We start from the raw sequence: 22,603 nt of genomic DNA on the forward strand, positions 1-22,603 counted from the left end.
TCCAGATTTATATTTATGTTTTAAGGTAAAAGGAAACTAATTGAAATAACCACATACATCAAATTAGCTTGAAATTAAAATCTAATATTTAAAGAAAGACTTCAGAGTAAACAAAGGATAACCACCCATGCATAATGAAGTAAAGGATTAAGAAAGCCATTTAGTTAATTCAAACTAAAAATCTCCTTTCTGTAACTTCAATGAATATTTTAAACAAAAGTATCTAAGTCTAAATTATCTGAAAAGCTGCCTTAGCTTTTTATGGAAATTTTCATGGATGGAAACACAGACAATATTACTTTTTAAAACAGATTCATAATTTGCATTTTAGTATTTGCCACACAGGATTAAATTTACAGATTTCTATTCCCATCCTTCCCTTAATTAAGACAATCCTTTTAGATAGAGGGATTAACAGTTATTTTTAAAGTAAGAAAATACCCACCTCACAATTACAGGTCACAGATGTCATCTGTGATCCCAGAGCTACAGAAATGTTTAAGCATTATCTACTTAACTTTGGATAGAACAGTTTTGGAAGAGTTTGGCTTTTAAGCTCCTTCATTAAATTTTTCCAGATGTACTTTGTAAATTCAGAATGATGAGGAATAAACACTAGGTTTAGGGCTATCTAACTTATTTCTTTAATTTATTTTACTATTTTAAAGCAAGACACTTGTCACTAGGTGAACTTTAAACAGCTTATTGTTCTAAGGTTATTTTATTGCTGTCTGTGGGGATTTTCAAAATTGGTTTATGTTAGAATCATCAGTGATCTGTTAAAGAAATGTCCACCTCACATTTTCTCTGCCACCCTGCCACCCTGCTGAACCTCAGTCTGTGGTAAAGTGAGTCTCATAGATCCATCTATGTGTTATGAAACACCCCAAGGTGAGCCTCGTGGTCATAGAACCACCTGTGAGATCTCATGTGAGGTGGCAAATTTAGGTTGAAAAATTAGGCTATGGTTACAAGTACATCAAAGTATTCATTTCAGTAAATATTTTAATGAAAGATTTTTAGCAATCTTTGATGATCTTTAGCTTTTTAATTGCCAATACCAGTACTACCTTTTCCACTTTTTTACCTTTGCCAGAGTTTAAACAAACTGGAACGTCATATAGCAATGTCATTATTGTTGTGGAATAGAAAACTAGTTAGAGATGAATTGCAGCTAGAAAGTACTTTGAATATCTCCTATGTGATTAGGGACAAATTTGAACTCAAAAGCAGTGTCTGAAGACATATAAAAGCTAATTTCCTGATCTCTGCTTCACTTATGTGAAAAACTGTAAAAGATAGCAGAAGATCTGATTTAGTCTCAATGTCTAGAAAATAGAAAGTACGTGTATTACAATAAGAAAAGAGTCTGTCATTTTAAAACAGAATACCAAATATCCTAGCAAAGAAGACATGATAACAGGAGAAAAGGGATTTTTTAAAAGTGAATATATTTTAATGACTCACTCCATGGGGATATTTATTTATTTATTTATTTTTGGAAGAGAGAAATTTAGATTAGCCATTTATTTTCTCCAAATTGCATAACTATAAAGGGGACAATAAAGTCCTTAGCAGAGTCAGAAGCACGGGAGTTGCAGTAAAGCAGAAATGAGTGCTGTGAGGCTCCAAGTCTTGGAGTAACAATACCTCTGACTCGTGTTGCGGATATCTTACTGAGAAAGGTACAGGCAGCAGTCAGCTCTCTTTAATAACCAGCTGAAGAAAGACATTTGCACTGTTCCCAGTCTCTGTCTCTTATTTTTTAATGCCTCATTAGATGCTCTTCACTTTAAGGTAGATCCTTTGACCTAAGCAGATTATTGCACATGCATTAAGGACACAGCCAACTAGCCATTCTTCTCAAGGAAGAGATTTGGCTCCAAATAGGACACTAAGCTCTTCAGCCTTCTGCTTATTTACCTAGTCAGCAGGATGCAGTATCTCTGGGTGCTTAGTGGACTCCTGGGGAATCAGGAAAAAACAAAAGCAGAGGCGGCAGCGGCTGCAAATGTGGTTGCTAATAAGGGCCTGCAAGACCTAGGTTTCCTTGGTTTCTGTGACATTTATTAGGTACCATAGAAATTGAATTGTCTCCCATAATTTTTCTAGGGGAGAGGGGGTGCTCCAGTGACAAAACGGTACAGTACAGTTATGATTTGCAGTAAATTGTCCTTTTGAGATGCAACAGTCTCTGTACTATTTGCTCTTGCATTTCTTTTTGATTCTCTTTCAGTATGTTTGATCTTTTGGCCAGAGATCCTGGCTTCTGCTGCACAGTTTCTCAAACACTATTTTTCCCCTTTTTGTTTAGAACTGAGCTTGGCAAAGCCAGGATATGAACTGTGCAGGTGGGCTCCTCAGGGTGAGTGAAGAGATAAGGGATCCAGTCAGGGACTGGCCGCCTGCAGCCCTGCCAATATGCCCCTCCACCAGATTTCCGTAATCCCCGCCCGGGAGATGGCCGGCAATGGGAGAAGTTCCATGTGCAGAAACAAAGAGAAGAGCAAGGAAGTCGAGGTAAGAGGAGGTTTGATTTGATAAACTAGAACAGCCAAGCCGACTGCAGCCAGCACTGCTCTGTGTGCCCTGGAGTGGCTGGGGCTCCAGAGCAGCTGGGCAACCCCTCCCAGTGTGTGATGGTCCCCTGGAAGAGAAGGGCTGGTGACTACTAGGAACACAGGAAGTGTAACCTCTGCTTCCTGAATGGAGGAACCAAATCCATGAGGACACTTGCTGCTTGAAAGAGACACACTTCTACCTCTGTCCTGGCATCCAATGGAGTCACTTTACCCTCAGGTGGCTCTGACACTGCTGTCATCCATTTTCAGACATCAACAGCAGCTGTTGATGGCTGCTAATTTTGCTCACTGTCCATTAAGCTAGAATGTTTGAAAATAACTTTCTTAACAGAGTGATAGGGAAGCAAAAGCTGTGACATATGTGTTACTGACAATATAGCGTGAATTAGGACAACATTCCACTGCCTCGTACAATCTACTGCTTCCGTAGCCATTCTCAGGGATGTATTTGGATTACTTTTGCTTGTTGTCTCTTTTGTTTATATTTTTTTTTCTTCTTCATTAAAAAATATTTGAAACTTACATGGGCTAGAAAAATATAATATTCAACTTATTACATTTAGGCTTTATTTTGCTGTGAAATCGAGCAAGATCTGTTCTAAGTGAAACTGCTTGAAAGATGTCAGGAACTTATTTCAAAGCTTTTTAAGGAGATTGAGCAAGCTGAAGGATATTGGGTGAAAATATTATAAACGCTGTTGCATTCCTTTAAACGGATCTTGAGATGGAATGTCAGAATTTGTAATCCTCTTACTCCCTCAATATAGCTGTTGTCTCAGGACTCGTTAACTTCGTGGAAAATGAAATCTTCCAACCTCCAGCTCTGTATGTTCATCTTTTTTTTTTTTTTTTTTCTTAAGAATGGGTGGTGGAGACAGAGAGGGCAGGGAAACAAAACCCAAACAACCAACTAACCAAACAAACCCAAAGGAACTGGAGTGTCAAGGAGAGCCTGACAGACAGAGAAATGAGCTCAAATCACCTTCAAGTGAGAAAAGACATGTGTAGCCTCTTTGTACTGATTTTGAAAATGTCACTGAAGAGTTAGCAGATTGTGATCTGTCTAAAGTCTGCAGGAAACATCAGAAGATGTGTCTGACTCACGTAGACACTTTTACACTAGTCATCACCATGCCATAGACACATGGCCTATTTGTAAGATTTTTGAGAACGAAATATCTCTACAAAGTGAGGAAGTGTATCAGCGTAATATTTATTGGAAATACTCTCTGTGATATGTATCTGTCCTTTGACTTGGTGGAATGATTGCTAGAACATCAAAATAATCATCTCAAATTTATTGGAGTGAGGTAGGGAGTGGGGGACACTGATTGGTTCTGAAAATGTGTGTGGAAATGTTAAAAGTGAGATTTGTAAAAGATACACACTGCTTACTCATCATCTAGGTTCTTTGGGTGATCCTAAAATAGTATGGAAGGAAACTTCATATGAGAGTATTGAGTGGAAATTTTGCATAATATCCAGAATGATCAACTTCTGAATGACATTTGGAAATGAAAATGCTGTTTTTATCCCAGTCCTCCACCACCTTTCTTTGGCATTATGTCAACACCAGCAATTTCCTGTCTACTTGGCCATGAATCAGATAAAGCTTGGGTGGCTTATGTGACTTTTTAAATAAATCACACGTCTTTTTTTTTTTTAACTTGTTAGAAATAATAATAAAATTACTCAATCTCAAATAAAAATAGCCACAGTCTTCATCCAGATATTGATGTTAAGCCACATCTGAATTCTCAAACATCTTTTGAAAAATTAACCATTTATGAGCAGCTTAGTTTCTTCGGGGGCAAACACACTTATTTTGTGAGAGTGTGAGTCAGGAGACATTCTTAAGAGCAAACTGGGTTAATTATGAGAGAAATAAATGAAACTCCTAGTTTACACAATATTTTTTAAAAGAGATGTTGTTCTGTGCATCAGAAAGGGAACCACATTTCAGGCTAAAGAATATCTTGGTTTTCTATTGGATGGAGTTAAAAGTATCTCTTTAAGAGTATATTTGAAACATTCCATTAAATCTCATGGGCTATTAAATAGTTTGTCTTGATGGACTAAATAGTTTCTCTTGATGGTCCATAAAAGTTGTGAATGCCATTTAAGGTGGATAAATTAAAAAGCATGCCAAGAAAACAGCAAAATTCTGTAAAGCAATTATCCTTCAATAAAAAATAAATAAATTAAAAAAAGAAAAGCATGCTCTTGTGTGGGGAAAGCAAAAAGAATCTATTCAGGACAATAATTTTTGTAATTCCAAGTGCTGATTCCCTCTAAAAAAGGAAAGCCATCTTATGCACATGGGAGCAGTTCCTGATGGTTGAGCAAATGAGACAGCTCTTCCTCTGAGGTTTCCTTAGTGCACTTTTTCTTGTCCTGAAGTTTTCCAAAGGATACATGTGCATATGGGGCCAACCATCTAATTTCAAATTTAAGACTTTGCTAATGTAAATGTGAGTCAATTCAACTTGTTCTATTAGAAACTTAGAATCTCTCAAATAAATTAATCTATTAACTTGACATCAGTTTTTGTTTTAAGGCATATTTAAAGAAAAGTGTGGAAACTCTTTCTTAGTTACTATTGCACTCCAGAAGATTTAAGCTGTAAAAAATAAACAGATTAGGGTGTTAAAAAATAATAAATATAACCCTAAGCTTTATAATGAATATACATTTTGATGCATTTTGTGTGCTGTATAGTTATTTATCTACTTAGGTAATAAGCCCAGAAGTGCAAAATGCAAAATAAAATATTCCATCTAGTTTGAGTATAGCTGGTATTAGTGCTCAAGAGCATGGTCTGTCACTAAGTTGTGTCTGACTCTTTACTACCCCACAGACTGTCTCCCACCAGGCACCTCTATCCATGGAATTTTCCAGGCAAGAATATAAGAGTGGGTTGCCATTTCCTTCTCCAGTTAGTGCTCAAGGGAAGGATGCAAATTATTCTTCTAGGAGGTCCTTGAATGCTTAAAGGATAGTATATCTCAGACTTGGATTCCAGACATAAAGTTTTATCAGCACAACCAGAGATGATTAATTTCTTACAAAGTCAATGGACTCGTCAAAATTATAGAAGGTTTATATACAATCCAGTTAATCAAATGTATCAATCTATACTTGGATATATTATTAGTGATGGACTTGACTGAATGTTCCAAGAAAGTTCTGGAAATCAGCAATCAGACTTTTCTTTGTATCATGGAATCAGGTTAGTTCATCCACATCTGCAGAAAGCCAAAAAGCACCCCTCTGATTAGGTCCATAGCTCTCCAAAGTTCTCCAGAGCTCTTCTTCTTTCATTGAGGGCAGAGGCTGATAAGTTTAGGTTCTTTAAATATTATTTGCATACTTTTCTAAGTGACCACTCACTTTTCTATTCATTCATTATTTTTCCTTTTTTTTTTTTTTTTTGGTAAGGACAAAGGTGAGGTTTATTTTTATTATAAAAGAAAAAAAATAATAACTCCTCAGGAATCTTAACAAAAGAAGGGAATATTTCACACTCAGAGAACAGATACAAAATTATACAAAAAACATACAAAATTATAACTGTTTAGACTCCAGACTTGTCCCATCTCCTCCAGAGCAGAGATGGGGAGGAGACAGCTGAAGCAAACAAGCAATTCTGAAAAACAAAGACTTAGAAACCCTACAAATGTGATTAAAATCTAACTTCTGTTTTGCTTTTTTTGTTGTTGTTAATATATCAAAAGGCCTGCTTTAGTGACATGATAGTCCCACTGGAAAATAACCCCAATGCCCCCTTGTCAGTAACATACTCAAGTTGACCAACCAACTCATATTTCCAAACCATATGTGTGCAAGTACATGTGTGTCTTTTAAACCCGGGGCTCAGTGGATGGCTACTGCTATCTTGGACTTCCAACTATTAATCAACCAATGTCAGCCTCCTCAGAAGTGAAAGCAGGGCAGAGAGAAGCCCTGAAGTGATAGTGAGGTAATAACAGCCCCAAACAGCCAACTTTTCCAGCACAGCCTCCCCCATCCCCAACCCAACTCAAAAGAAGATCCTTAATTTCTAAGCAGACTACTTGTCTCAAATTTGGGTTCCCTGTAACCAGAATGGCTTTTCTCCCTAAAGAGAAAACAGACATTTATCGGCACACCCAGGTATATAAATATTTTGTTTTTAAATTTAAGTATAAAAATACTACTCTGCTTTGTGTTATAAATGGAAGACCCCACAATGAGAATCTTTTCTTTTAAAGTAACCCTGTGTACGAGACAGCAAAAGAGACACTGATGTATAGATCAGTCTTATGGACTCTGTTGGAGAGGGAGAGGGTGGGAAGATTTGGGAGAATGGCATTGAAACATGTATAATATCATGTATAAAACGAGTTGCCAGTCCAGGTTCAATGCACGATACTGGATGCTTGGGGCTTGTGCACTGGGAAGACCCAGAGGGATAGTATGGGGAGGGAGAAGGGAGGAGGGTTCAGGATGGGGAACACATCTATACCTGTGGTGGATTCATTTCGATATTTGGCAAAACTAATACAATATTGTAAAGTTTAAAAATAAAATAAAATTTTAAAAATTTAAAAAAAAAAATTAAAAAAATTAAAAAAAATCCATCCATTTATGCTGATTCTGTCAGGGCATTGAGTCCCAGGGAAGGGAAGCTCACACCTGCAGACCTAGGGTGTTTTCCTACCTGACTTCCCACCCTTTCTTCTCACCTAATTCTCACTTTTAGTAGAAAGTTGGTTACAAACTCATAAGTAATGGAACTTCCCACCAAGAAGGGAAATCCTAACCTAACCACAGAATCCAGTACCCTTCCCCCCGCCCCCCACCCAACAACCACTTAGAAAAATCCTCCACATCCCTTCACAATGACTAGGCTCTCTGTCCAGACAGCTATGCCAATTGGACAAACACACCTGATTAAGTGGAAGCAGTGGTTATGTCCCCCCACGCCAACTAATGCACTAGAAAGCTTCAGTGACAGGAAAAAGAAAAGCGTGGAGGTAGGTAGGTGGTTGTGAAGTGATTAAGAACTTGACCCCCTCAATCCTGACCACAGGAAACAAGAGATATTAACTGGGTGTGAGGAATTAAAAAAAAAAAAAAAAGAAAGACCTTGATATTCCCCCCTTTGAGTTATAGCTATAAAGACACTGAGAGGGGCAAGAATGGGAGCAAGATGTAGCATTAGGAGGGGTTTGGAGGCTACAAGTCTAGTCCACGTGGTACTGGTACTGGAAGGGCTCATGGCCAGTTTGTTCAGAAGACCACGACCTGTGCAAGATGAAGCGGGCTGCCCAGAGACGATCTCCCACATTGACTCCTGCACAGGGCCCTAACTGGAATCTCCACTGCACAGGCATGGCTTTGGTGTCTGTGCCCCTGATCTTGATGCCAGCATACAAGCAGGCCTGGCAGTGAGCCTCCACAATGTCCCTGCCGTAGGCCTTGTCCTCTCCCACACTGCAGTAGTATGGACCTTGGGGCCCAGGAGAGCCATTGGAAGGCCAACCAAAGAGGAGCCTTCTGTGCCCCTGAGGGTACATTCCTGCTTCATTTCAAACCAGGGGTGCTGGTTGCTCACCATGTCCATTATCCATTTACAGGGGTGCCATAAATTGGTCTCTGCAGGCTTTGGGGTTGTACTTGAAGACTTCACAGAACACCAGCTTGTTGGGGTCCTTGCAGAAAGGGTCCCAAAACATGGCAGGAGGGACAAGATACATGTCACTGTTGGAGCCTTCAGACCTAAAAGTCCTAGAGCCATCCAAATTTCAGTCAGGCAACTCTTCTATGCACTTGGGCTCAGAATCCGAGGTTCAGGTCTTACAGCACAGTCCTTCTGCAGTACCGTCGATCCAGATATACATAGTTTGGACTTTCTTGCCCTGAGGTAGGGCCATGTACACCTGGCTGATGGCTTTGTCCAAGTGGGAGCTGACCGAGGTGGCCGTGGTGGAAGGTGTTCTGGGTGCCATGCAAGCGACAGGCTGGGCAGGCCGCGAGAGCGCAGTGAGGAGAAGAGACGGGCAGGCTGGGGTGCTGCTGAGAGAGCCTGCTCTTCTCTCATTCTTGGCTCTCCACTTTTTTCCTTCTTTTTAACATATGTTAGCATCCCTTATTTAGAGAAAGAGATAGCAACCCACTCCAGTGTTCTTGCCTGGAGAATCCCAGGGACAGAGGAGCCTGGTGGGCTGCCGTCTATGGGGTCGCATAGAGTCAGACACAACTGAAGCGACTTAGCAGCAGCAGCAGCAACATCACTTATGTGACAATTAACTCACATTAGGGATCTGGGCCTATAAGACATCTGTCTTTTACAAGCGGAATCAAATTCTGAGACCTCAAGGGTAATTGAATTTCATACTCTATGGCAGGAATGTGTAAGGATAGTACAAATTCCAGTGTTTAGTTAACCTGTCGCACATACTCCTTAGAACACTCATTTATAATCAAATGTCCCTAAGATCCGTTGTATTTCAAATGTAGAGACGAATCAGAAACCATACTCACTGTCACTGCCAGCTGCACTGCGTGTCACCCAGCCCTCATTAGCACACTCCCTTACCCCTCAGATGACAGAGCTGTGTCAGAGGAGAAGAGGCTGGAACTCCTGGCATCTAACCTTTCCTCACTCTCAAACTGACCATGTGTGACAACCATGCTTTAGAAAGGGTTTCAGGGAAAGAAAATAATAATTTCCCCCCAAAAAAACAAATACACTTCTGCTTACATGTGCATTTTCCTTCACTTCTTTCACAATATTATGATATTTCTATATTTTTATTTTTCCTCCCTCTTCCTGTGATATCCCTTTTAAGTATTCTATTTGTCTCTCCAACAATAGTCCAGGTAACTGCTGATCTCTTATGTGGCAATACCTTCATGAACTTCAGCAAATTAAGAAATAAAAAAGTATGGATTTTGGAATATTCTTCATTTTGAAATAGTGGCTATATTATAGACTCATTATTTCTATCTTTAGTAGAAAATTGTAAAATTTAAATAGCACATTCAATCTCATGACCAGAGCCTAATTTGATATTAGCCAATCTAATTTCAAAGTTCTGTGTGTTTCTTTCCAATTAAGGTACCACACCACAAACTTTTCCCATTGCTTAACCAAAATTTGTGGATCAAGGGGTTCCTGAATCAGATATTCCCTTAAAATTTATTCTTGTTAATTTCACAGCTGAATCCCACAGAGAATGAATAGCTTGATTATGCCATAGGAGTAGTTAGTGGTAAGTGAAAGTGAGTGTTAGTTGCTCGGTTGTGTCTGACTCTTTCCAATCCCATGGATTATAGCCTGCCAGGCTCCTTTGTCCATGAAATTCTCCAGGCAAGTTATTGGAGTGGGTAGCCATTTCCTCCTCCAAGGGATCTTCCTGACCTGGGGATTGAACCTGTGTCTCCTGCATTGCAGGCAGATTGTTTCCTCCCTGAGACACCAGGGAGTGGCAAAGTTGGGACAAATTTATGGGCCTTCTGACTGCCAGGCTCTTTGTTCTTTCTAATATTGCTGAATTTAATAATATTTTTTTTTCTTTCAAGGCACAACATTACAATCCCTAGACTTAAAATAGTTCAAAATTGCTAACCTCTGAATGGCGGAGTTTACATTTCTTATTGTAAGAGTTAGTTGGCCATGACTCATAGGTTAGATGGACTATTAAATGTATCTAATTTGTAGAATATAACCAGAATTAAATCAATTAAAATTTAGAAAATAAGGTAAAAATGAATAATAATGCTGAAAATTGTTTGGTAGAGAGGATACTAGACTGAGATTCAATTTATCTAAAATGTAGTCCTAGCTTCACTAAAACCTTTTAACCTTGAGAAACTCACTTAACATCTCAAGCTTGTCCCCTAGAGAAAAATGTCATGTTTACTGGTAAATGTACAGAAAGTAACTTTGCTAGATTTCATTTTAAAAATAAGAGTCTTTGATTTATTTATTTTTTCTGATACTCCTTTAACACACATGCTGGAGAAGGAAATAGCAACCCACTCTAGCACTGTTGCCTGGAAAGAATGGACAGAGGAGCCTGGTGGGCTACAGTTCATAGGGTAGCAAAGAGTCGAACACAACTGAGTAACTGAGCACACCGTTAACATAATCATGAGGTCAGGCTTCCAGTTTGGCTCAGGCAGAATGGGATTCACCTTCAGTGGACATCTCTCGTTTCCATTGTATATCATCCATTCTGCTTTCTGGAAACTGGCTCAGAGAACCAGTCTTGCCCATCTCATGACAGCCTTGATGGGTTTAAAAAAATCAGTACATTGTAATACACTTTCATAGCCCCTGAGCACAGAAAATGGCTCAGGACTAGAAACTTAACTCCATCAGAACCAAAGCACATATAAAGCCTTTAGTAAAGTGCTGAAAGTTATGACCAACCTAGATAGCATATTAAAAAGCAGAGACATTACTTTGCCAACAAAGATCTGTCTAGTCAAGGCTATGGTCTTTCCAGTGGTCATGTATGGATGTGAGAGTTGGACTGTGAAGAAAGCTGGGCACCAAAGAATTAATGCTTTTGAACTGTGGTGTTGGAGAAGACTCTTGAGAGTCCCTTGCACTGAAGGAGATCTAACAAGTCTATTCTAAAGGAGATCAGTGCTGGGTGTTCATTGGAAGGACTGATGCTGAAGCTGAAACGCCAATACTTTGGCCACCTCATGTGAAGAGTTGACTCATTGGAAAAGACTCTGATGCTGGGAGGGATTGGGGGCAGGAGGAGAAGGGGATGACAGAGGATGAGATGGTTGGATGGCATCACTGACTCGATGGACATGGGTTTGGGTGAACTCCGGGAATTGGTGATGGACAGGGAGGCCTGGCGTGCTCCCATTCATGGGGTCGCAAAGAGTCGGACACGACAGCAACTGAACTGAACTGAACTGAACTGAGGAAGAGAAGCCTTGCTGTTCCTGAAGACCTCTGGAATAGACTAGCTCTCTTCTTCTGGATGGTTTATGTGAGGACATGAGTTCTGCAACTGAATATTGTAAGGAAAAAGTTTGGGGCTTGTAGGGGACCAGGAAGTCCTGTGGGTGCTGGGGCTATTATAAATAGGTAGGACAGAAGGAAAGAAAGAAAATATAGATTCTGCATGATGTTTGTTGAGCCACTGGGTCAATCCTTCCTTAAAGCCAACCCTTATTCAAAACAAAATGACTTTCCAATGAAGTGATTCAATATATGTTCTTAATTATTTAAGCCATTTCCTTGTTTAGTTGTTACATCAATTACAGCATGACAGGCTCCTAATTGATTCTTCTGCAAAGTGTAATTTCAGTTGTTTCCTGTGTTGTTACCTGTGCAGCAGCTAATTCCTGAGCATGGAAAGAACTGCACTCCAGGTAAAGCTGTCACAAACATTAATTTATGAATACCCTGTCCACATAAGCTGTCCCAAGTGTTGCAGTGGTAAAGAATCCCCTTGCCAAGGAGACACAGGGGGTTCTGGTTCTATCCCTGGGTCTGAAAAAGATCCCCTAGAGAAGGAAATGGCAACTCACTCCAGTAATCTTGCCTGGAAAATCCCATGGACAGAGCAGCCTAGCGGGCTACAGTCTGTGGGGTTGCAAAGAGTTGGACACAAATGAGCAACTGAACACATGCAGACATTTACCCAGAATGATCTGTATTAGCCAAGGGAAGTGCATTTTGAGCAGGTGTGAGCCTGACACTACAGGGAGAATGCCGGGGGGTGGAAAGGCTAATTCTCTTTCTATTTTTCCACTTTCCAAGGCTCTCTTGAGTCTAAATTGAATGGTAGAGTCCCATGTGCTTAGAGTTAATTCCTCTGAGTATACTAATAGTATTGAAGTAATTTTCTATAATGAAAACCAGGAAATTTCTATATTATTATTTGCTTTCAATTAAAATTATCATAATTCACATTAATTTTTCTTGTTTAAAACAAATGTTATGGATAATTGCATTAATAAATAAGACTGAATAACACATTTTATTGACTATTAAATGAAAATAGTAATTGTTGGCACACCCTGGTCAGTAAATTGTGGGCTCAGTTAGGCAGATAGATTATTAAAATTCCTGCCTGGCATAGATTTTATAAATTATTGTGAATGTGCAGCTGATTTAGTGGCTCTGTAATCATTGTGTTATAAAGGTTGTTGAACAAAATTATTGATGTGGAAGTGTGTAGGGACATGGGAGGAGCAGATGTACCTACCCATGTTTTATTAATTAGGATATTTAGAATTTGTGGATTAGCCAATATTTAACTCGATTCTTTGCAGCACAAAAGAAGCACTGAGGATGCCAACACGGATTTAGAATCCCTCAGTCTGAGGTACTGCTGAAGGGGGAGGACGGCAGCATGAGCATTGCTTTTCTCCAGCTCATTCCTACAAAATCACCCTGAGCCACTTGCAGCGCCTTCACAGCCTCCAGTTGGGGATGAGAAATGACATCTATTCAATGCTCATTCTCTCTCCTGTCTCTGCAGCCCTGTTAAATAATTGAAATAGGCATGACATGAGGGTAGAACTGGTGATGATACTTGGCTCTTAAAAGAGGGCAAGGAGACTGAAGCAGAGGCTGGAGTGCTCCTGGGTGTGGGGTTCCTGATGACTCCGTTCATCATCTGTATGCGGCAGGCAAAGAAGACAATTGCAGTGAGCTCTCTTACCCTAACAGCTGACAAAGAATACACATTCTCTGATACAAAGGAGCTCTTTGAATTCTTTAGGATTTGTGCTTTTGATGTCAACAACAAAAAGAGAGTTTCTTAGGAAAGGATTCTGGCATCAGGAAGTTGCTGGACACACAGTGCTTCAGGGCCCAGGGAGGCTCAGGTGTGAGATAGAGTGAATAAACATTTGTGAAGTGAGTCACCTGCTATGTTTGCACAAATAGTCACGTTTTTAAAAGGTAGGAATTATTCCCACCTGTAAACCTAAGAACATTTACTCCTAAATGAGTTCCACACAGTGGTATAGGGCTATGAATGTTTCCTGGCTGAAACTTGTGTGTTTAAGTTGTACAGTTAGAACTCATAGCACAGTTTTACTTTCCAGTTTATTCACAACTATTTTTTACAAAGTTACAAAATATGAAAGAGATTTGTTACTGTAACTTTTACAAAGCTTCAGAAATTTAAATTCTGGCAAGATGTTTTGTTTTAATATAAAAATACTTTCTCTATGACCATTTACGATGAAACTGCTACTGTAGTATATTCAAGTCTTGGAAGAAGTGATGTCCGCCTAGCATAGTAAAGGATTTGCCTATGACTTCAGTGTTAACATCTTACTCATGCATTCTGTTTGGCCTCCAGTGAGAGCATAATAAATACTTCATGCTTTAGAATTAGAGGGAATCTCTCATGTGTTACGTGATCCTATGTGGACAGATCACAGAGTTAAAAACATGTCTGGAGGAAACAAACTGAATTTAAATCTGAACTTTGCCTCTTCTTAGTTGTAGAACCTCCATAAGATAACTTAATACCTCTGTGACTCAGTTTCCTCATGTGTAAAATAGTGACACCTGTGAGAAGTGTCTCATAAAGTTATGAGAATTAAAGTGAGTTCATATTTCTAAATACTAGGAATACCAGGGATAAAATAAACAGCATTGAGTGCTTGATAAATGAAAGTATAAATCAAACCCATATGTTTTACATCAAGCTATTTTATTATTTGTTGTGAATAAGACTCATTAGCACTTTCCACTAGTGAAATGATGAAGACCTATTTATGGTTGCATAAGGTCATAGAGCAAGCATTTTACGATAATGATGATAATTAAAAATAATGAAAATAAAAAGCTAACTCATTGCTATTTGAAGTTTGCCCAATCTCTGACCTTTACATGAATAGATCCTCTGTTTGCCTTAGATAAATGAAACCTAACCTATGACTTTAATGTCTGACCATCAATCTCACAGCTACTGAATCAAGAATTTTGGAGACTCAAGAATTTGTAGAAAAAATACAAACTATCCTTCATTTCTCTTCCATATTTATATTGTCAAGTGTTCTTTACTTATGCTACTATTTCTCAACATTTCATGAGCCTTTAAAATTGAATATTATGAATATTTGTTATTATGATAATTAGTTTTACTTTTCTTCATCTTTATTGGGGTTATGCTCTCAATTTCCTTTTGTTGGTAAAATAAACTATTTATTATATAGAAAAAGCCATGCTATGAAAAAATAAAACAACCGGTGATACTTAATGGGTAAGCTTATTGCAAGTTTACATGCGTAGTATTATCCTGTGAATAACTGAGCACTTAGTTCAGTTCCGTTCAATTGCTCAATCATGTCCAACTCTTTGTGACCCCATGAACTGCAGCATGCCAGGCTTCCCTGTCCATCACCAACTCCCAGAGTTTGCCCAAACTCATGTCCATTGAGTAAGTGATGCCATTCAATCATCTCATCCTCTGTTGTCCCCTTCTCCTCCTGCCTGTATACCAGCATCTGGGTCCTTTTCCAATGAATCAGTTCTTCACATCAGGTGGGCAAAGTATTGGAGCTTTCAGCTTCAGCATCAGTCCTCCCAATGAATATGCAGGACTCATTTCCTTTAGGATTGACTGGTTTGATCTCCTTGCATCCAAGAGACTCTCAAGAGTCTTCTCCAACATCACAGTTCTAAAGTATCAGTTCTTCTACACTCAGCCTTCTTTAGGTCCAGTTCTCACATACATACATGGCTCCTGGAAAAACCATAGGTTTGGCTAGATGGACCTTTGTTGGCAAGGTAATATCTCTGCTTTTTAAAATGCTGTTTATAACAGCCAGGACATGGAAGCAACTTAGATGTCCATCAGCAGATGAATGGATAAGAAAGCTGTGGTACATAATACACAGTGGAGTATTACTCAGCCATTAAAAAGAATACATTTGAATCAGTTCTATTTAGGTGGATGAAACTGGAGCCTATTATACAGAGTGAAGTAAGCCAGAAAGAAAAACACCAATACAGTATACTAACGCATATATATGGAATTTAGAAAGATGGTAACAATAACCCTGTATGAGAGACAGCAAAAGAGACACAGATGTATAGAACAGTCTTTTGGACTCTGTGGGAGAGGGAGAAGGTGGGATGATTTGGGAGAATGGCATTGAAACATGTATAATATCATATATGAAACGAATTGCCAGTCCAAGTTCGATGCATGATACTGGTTGCTTGGGGCTGGTGCACTGGGACAACCCAGAGGGATGGGATGGGGAGGGAGGTGGGAGGGGGGTTCAGGATGGGGTACACATGTATACCTGTGGTGGATTCATGTTGATGTATGGCAAAACCAATACAATATTGTAAAGTAATTAGCCTCCAATTAAAATAAATAAATTTATATTAAAAAAAATAAAATAAAATGCTGTCAAGGTTGGTTATAGCTTTTCCTCCAAGGAGCAAGCATCTTTTAGTTTCATGGCTTCAGTCACCATCTGCAGTGATTTTGGGGCCCAAGAAAATAAAGTCTGTCACTCTTTCCATCATTTACTCATCTATTTGCCATGAAGTAATGGGACCAAATGCCATGATCTTAGTTTTTTGATTGTTGAGTTTTAAGCCAGCTTTTTCCCTCTCCTCTTTCACTTTCATCAAGAAGTTCTTTAGTTCTTCACTTTCTGCCATAAGGGTGGTGTCATCTATGTATCTGACATTATTGATATTTCTCCTGGCAATCTTGATTCCAGCTTTTGCTTCATCCAGCCTGGCATTTTGCATGATGTGCTCTGCATATAAGTTAAATAAGCAGGGTGACAATATACAGCCTTGATGTCCTTCTTTCCCATTTGGAACCAGTGCATTGTTCCATGTCTGGTCTAATTATTGCTTCTTGACCTGCATACAGATTTCTCAGGTGGTAGCTAAGGTAGTCTAGTATTCCCAATCTTTAGGAATTTTACACAGTTTGTTGTGATCCACAAAGTCAAAAGCTTTGGCATAGTCAATAAAGCACTTAGAGAACTGGCAATTGTTTTTTCATTTTTATAAATCAAATTAACACTATCCTTTACAAAATTTTCTCATACCCTTTCTTTTTCTCTTCTTCTGTGACCCCTATAACTGGAATGTTGGTGGGTTTGATTGTCTCAGAGGTCTTTGTGGCTATCCTCAATTCTTTTCATTCTTTCTACTGTATTCTGCTCTTCAGAATGTATTTCCACCATTTTATCTTCCAGCTCACTGATCCTTTCTTCTGCTTCAGATATTCTGTTATTGGTTCCTTATAGAATATTTATAATTTCAGTAATTGTGCTGTTTGTCTCTGTAAATTTATTCTTTAATTCTTCTAAGTCTTTGTTAATCGATTCTTACATTTTCTCCATTTTTTTCAAGGTTTTTGGTCATCTTTACTATCATTATTCTGAATTCTTTTTCACTTAGTTTGCCTACTTCCTCTTCACTTATTTGGACTCCTGTGCTTCTAGTTTGTTCCTTCATTTGTGTAGTATTTCTCTGCCTTTTCATTATTATTATTATTATTATTTTGTTAACTTATTGTGTTTGAGGTCTCCTTTTCCTAGGCTTCAAGCTTGAATTCTTTGTTCCTTTTGGTTTCTGCCCTCCTAAGTTTGTTTCAGTGGTTTGTGTAAGCTTCCTATAGGATGAGATTTGTGCTGAGTTTTGTTTGTTTGTTTTTCCTTTGATGGGCAAACTTGAGTGAGGTAGTAATCCTGTATTCTGATGATGGGCTTTTTATTTTTATTTTCTTTGTTGTTTAGATGAGGCATCCTGCACAAGGTTCTGCTGATGGTTGGGTGATGTTGGGTCTTATATTCAAGTGGTTTCCTTTGTGGGAGTTCTCACTATTTGATACTCCCTAGAGTTATTCCTCTAGTCTAGGGTCTTGGAGTCAGTTCTCCCATTCCAAAGGCTCAGGGCTTGATCTATGCTTTTTAAGCAAGGTACAATTTTCAAGTTTGAAAATATGTCTTTTATGATTCAGTGGTCTCTTAAAAAGTTCCTAAAATCCAGCTGGAGGAAGTCACATAAAGGACATAATGACTGACTGAATGGAGAGCTGGATGGGAGATATCCCAAGGGCTCAGACTAGCAGGTTAGTCTCCTGGTCCTTTTAAATCTGTTTTTGTTTTTACTGTAAGTCCTGTTTATTATGTAGTGGTTTATTTACATAGTGCTTGTACATTTTAGATAATTGAGACTGTTTGTTGCCATTATCCTATCCTTAATTTTTGTTGCCATTATCCTTAACATATATTATGAGCTGAATGATTTCTGTTCCATCAAATGACCTCATTTCCTCTCCCACTTCATTTTACACTTGAATATACATTTACTTACTGAATGATAAATTCATTGATTAATAATCTACATAGCATCAAGTTTAAGAAAATTGGGTCATAAAAACACCTTGCATGTAGCATATATTTCTGTTTCATGTCATTTGTTTTGGTCTGTTGCCCATCCAGATGGACTCTAGCATATGCCACTTTTATCACAAAAGATAAATAATAGAAAGATGAACTTCCAGCCTGAGGAAAATCATTTTCACTTTTACATTAAATACAATTTGCACTTCTGTAAAAGGAGAATATTAAAATACATAGTCCTGTTATCCTGTCACATATCAGCTTTATTGTCAGGAATCAGTTTCCCCAAAAGCATTATTTCTTCCCTGAAACCTATCACCAAGCTTACTGATGTCTTTTTGAACATATTTTAAAGCATTTTTATTGCAGCACCAAATTTGCTTTAGCTTGTAGAAAATGTCATAGAAAACACGCTGAATTTTGCAGTGCTGCTCTTACATTTTCTTACTTGAAATAGCACCATTACATGTTGAACTGAAGCCCATTAGCATAGGATATGAACACACAAATACTACTTACCAGCTATGTGTACAGTCATGATGGAGGTGTGTGCTCCCATTTTCCTGGCAGTGCAAAAGCTCCAATCATCTCTCATGAGTCCGACCCCTAGTCATTTCTTGTCAAAACCCTTGTAGAAGCTGGTGATCACTCTGGAGACCACCTGTACAACCTGCCCTGGTGGGTCTCTCCTGAGAACGATTCCAGCCTGTGCCTATGGCTAGCTGTAATGCCTATCTGCTTCTCCCTTATGAACTGGAGATTCTAGCAGTTTCTAGGACCTCTGAATCCCACAGAACAAGCCCTACTACAGAGCCATCTTCCTCCCTACTTTGCATTGGCCAGGGGGAGGAATTAAGCTTAGTCTTTCTAATTAACACACTGTGGCTAGACATGGTGGTTTGGATAAATAATTCCTGAGCCAGGAAGTCCACTTTTTATTTCGTTGCATTTTTCAGGATTGATTTCACTTCAGTGTTGTTCGTTGGCTGAGAGGTAGATGGAAGAGGAGTAGTGTTGAGTGAGAGAGGAAGTGATTGCCAAATATTAGGATTTTGGTGTTTGGATCTAAAATCCCAGGCTTTTCTTAAGTGCAAATAATATTGAGTGCCCAATTGGCAAGGATGTCTTGGCACAGTCAGAAAGCAGAAGACCTTTATTTAGTGCTGGACAGAGAGTAAGAGTTCAGAAAATGCTGGCCAGTGTAATAGTGTTTTTGATTAGTGCTCTTTGTATGCATTAAATGCTATAAATGTATTATTAATAATAATACAAAGACACTGACATTTTTCTGTATTTTAGAGAAAAACACAACATGTGATAGTAATTACTGTCTTTGAAACAAGTAGTAACATGTTTCTGAATGCTAAATCTGGAAATTTCCCCGATAGAAATTTAAGTCTATGTTTCCCTTTCACTTTATTTATTTTTGCTTTATTTCCAGAATAGGAGTGTCTTTAAGCAAGCATTAAAATACCTTCCAAAAACCAAACAAGACTTTTATCTTTCATGGACACACACAGACACATACAGAGTCCAAGGAGCATACAAGAGGCTATTTGCAAATAAAGGATTCTAGTGGAGGTGAATACAGACAGCCCTGAATCTGATGCTCTGACTAGAATAATGTTGTTTAGTCTCCAAGTCATGTCCAACTCTTCTGTGACCCCATGGACTATACCCACCAGGCTTCCCTGTCTATGGGATTTCCCAGGCAAGTATACTAGAGTGGGTTGTCATTTCCTTTTCCAGGAGATCTTCCCAACCTAGGGAGTGAACCTGTATCTATGGCATTGGCAGGTGGATTCTCTACCACTGAACCACCAGGGAAGTCCAATCAAGGTGAATACTTGCAGCAAATGTGTACTTAACAGTAGCAAATACCAGTAGGATGAAAGATATTTCCAATCATGCTGGGGGACTCTGATGGATGCTTAACGGATAGTATTTAATCAAATAGAAATAGGAATGACCACTTTGATGGTTAATTTCATGTGTCGAATTGGAGTATGTTTTTCAATGAGATTAACATTTAAATTGGTAAGCAGATTGCTCTTCATATTATGAATGGGCCTCATACAATCATGTATAGACCTGAATAGAACAAAAATAGTAGTCTCCTCAAGCAAGAGGAAATTTTCTAGTAGATTGTCTTTAACCTTATCTGCAATATCTGCTCTCCTGAGTCTCTGCCCACTGGTCGACACTGCAGATTTTGGACTTTCCAATCTCCATAATTGCATGTGCCAAGTCATTATAAAATATCTGCTTATTTATATTAATACACATACATATAGATATATTCATATATGTGTGTATTCATGTACATTGTTGTTTATTTGTTATTTAGTTGCTAAGTCATGTCCTACTCTTTTGACACTCCATGGACTTCAGCTCACCAGCCTCCTCTGTCCATGGGATTTCCCAGGCAAGAATACTGGAGTGGACTGCCATTTCCTTTTCCAGGGAATATTCCCAACCTAGGGATTGAGCAATATCTCCCGCATTGGCAGGCAGATTCCTTACCACTGAATCACCAGGCAAGCCCCATTCATATACATACATAGATACATATATACCTCTTGTTGGTTCTGTTTCTCTGGGGAACACTGACCTTATGACCACCATCAGCCATTGAATGTTCCTCTTTATTGTACTTGCTGAAGGAAGGAATGGGCCTGGGGAAACTAACTGGGTGTTGGGGCAGAAAGTGAGAGAGCAGGAAAAACATTGGCAGCTTTGAATAAAGTATACTTTTCTCTGGTAATATTTTGATTTTGCTAGTTATGTAAACTACCAAAATGATTTGCATTTCTTGAAAGTAAAAAAAAATGGGCCAGGGCAGCAGTCACACAGTGAGATCAAGTATGAACCCCTGATCATGACCACTTATTTTCCCTTCCATCCTCACTGTTCACTGCTCTGGATTCATCTCTGTCAAGGACCAGGCTTGACTGTCAACAGGTTAACTCTGTAGAAGATAATTTGACAGTATCATGCCTTAAGTGACTGATTATTTCCTACTGCCTTCACAGCAAATCGAATTTCCTTGTCATGGTACACAAGGTCCCTTAATGATTGGATGCCAAAGACACTTCTCCTTCCAAGTCTCACTAGAGTCATTTCACTCTGATTGCTGTGAACTTATTGATCTACTGATCACTGTCTGAATAGGCAATCATGCTGGCATCCTCCACCCCCCTACCCTGGATGTTCTTTTCCTGCTCTTTGGTGGTTGTATTTTTTACTAACTAAAAAAGGAAACTCTCTTATAAAATACTTTCCATTACAGAGAGTCAGAAATGTCACCTCCTTTTTGCTTTCAGAGCAAGTTTTTGGATGTCTGTGATCACACCATCATGCCAGTTTTTAACAGACTTTGCAGCATGCAAGGCTGACTTTTCTGCTGGAGCTGACAAACCTGGCTTGGAAAATCAACTGTGCTATGTGGCAACTAGATGAGATGGAACGTATTTACTCCCTAAGGTCCATTTCCTCATCTGGAAAACTGTGAAACTAGTAGGACTGTTAGGAAAATTAAATGTTTTAATACATGAAAGCATTTAAAACAGTGCCTGTCTGGTATTTTTAAAAAGCTATAAGATATTAGCTTTAATTAATCTATCAATTCTTCAAAAAATATTTATTGAGTTCCTGTTATGTACCAGGCATTGTTTATCATCATCACCTTTATAATTACTGAATTCACATTCATTTTTAAATGCTGAATATCTAGTCCAATAAATATCACATAGATATTCATTATATGTTTATTAGTATAAAAATTACTTCAGTTGTTTTTTAGACTAATCACTGAGAAATTAGTTTCCATTCTATTTATTAGGTAAAAATACACCACTTATAGCTATGCTAAACATGCTTTATTTAAGGAAAATGTTGTTCTCTTTAATGGTTCAGAATATAATTAACCTAATTAGGATAAAATAATATCTTCTTTGTATGCAAAATAATTATGTTTTGACCTTATAAAATTACATCGGTGACACAAATTTATAAATGGTATGATTGTGTGTTCTCATCTTAATAAAATGTATCAAAATTTAGTATGATTAGATATAAATTGTAACCTTTGAAATATTAATACTCTCAACTTTTTTAACCAAAATCAATATAACTTTGCAAGAGCTACATATATAACATTAGTTGTTACTATTACCAACTATGACTCTGTGCGACCCCATAGACGGCAGCCCACCAGGCTCCCCCATCCCTGGGACTCTCCAGGCAAGAACACTGGAGTGGGTTGCCATTTCCTCCTCCAATGAATGAAAGTGAAAAGTGAAAGTGAAGTCGCTCAGTCATGTCCGACTCTTCGCAACCCCATGGACTGAAGCCTACCAGTCTCCTCCGTCACTGGGATTTTCCAGGCAAGAGTACTGGAGTGGGGTGCCATTGCCTTCTCCTGTTAGTATTACCACACAACCTCAAATACTATATATACTTACATTTTATAATTTTTGTGTTATCATGTCTAATATTTCTCAATCTCTGATATATTATGAATTACACTGAAAACTGTGAGAAATACAAATAAAGGTGTGTCCTTTTTCACATTGAGATAATACATACATTCTTAGGTATCAAATACAGGACCTATTAAGTGAATGGACCATAATCTGTTACTATACCACATTCAGTTATTCATA

The 22,603-nt window shown here is 38.5% G+C and overlaps 1 protein-coding gene and 1 pseudogene across 3 annotated transcripts in view; one reads left to right on the top strand and one right to left on the bottom strand.

The window, feature by feature from the left end:
• The window catches only part of MARCH1 (membrane associated ring-CH-type finger 1), a 1,103,404-nt gene that overhangs the window by 470,129 nt on the left and 610,672 nt on the right, over positions 1–22,603 (top strand). For all 3 annotated transcript variants that reach the window (XM_027543679.1, XM_027543680.1, XM_027543678.1), the window contains one exon: positions 2,315–2,520. The gene's annotated coding sequence lies outside the window, so the exon portion shown is untranslated. The remainder of the gene's footprint in view (positions 1–2,314; positions 2,521–22,603) is intronic.
• On the bottom strand, positions 7,436–8,638 carry LOC113893969 (annotated as a pseudogene).

Source organism: Bos indicus x Bos taurus, chromosome 6 (assembly GCF_003369695.1).
Source record: "Bos indicus x Bos taurus breed Angus x Brahman F1 hybrid chromosome 6, Bos_hybrid_MaternalHap_v2.0, whole genome shotgun sequence".
Lineage (NCBI taxonomy): Eukaryota > Metazoa > Chordata > Mammalia > Artiodactyla > Bovidae > Bos > Bos indicus x Bos taurus.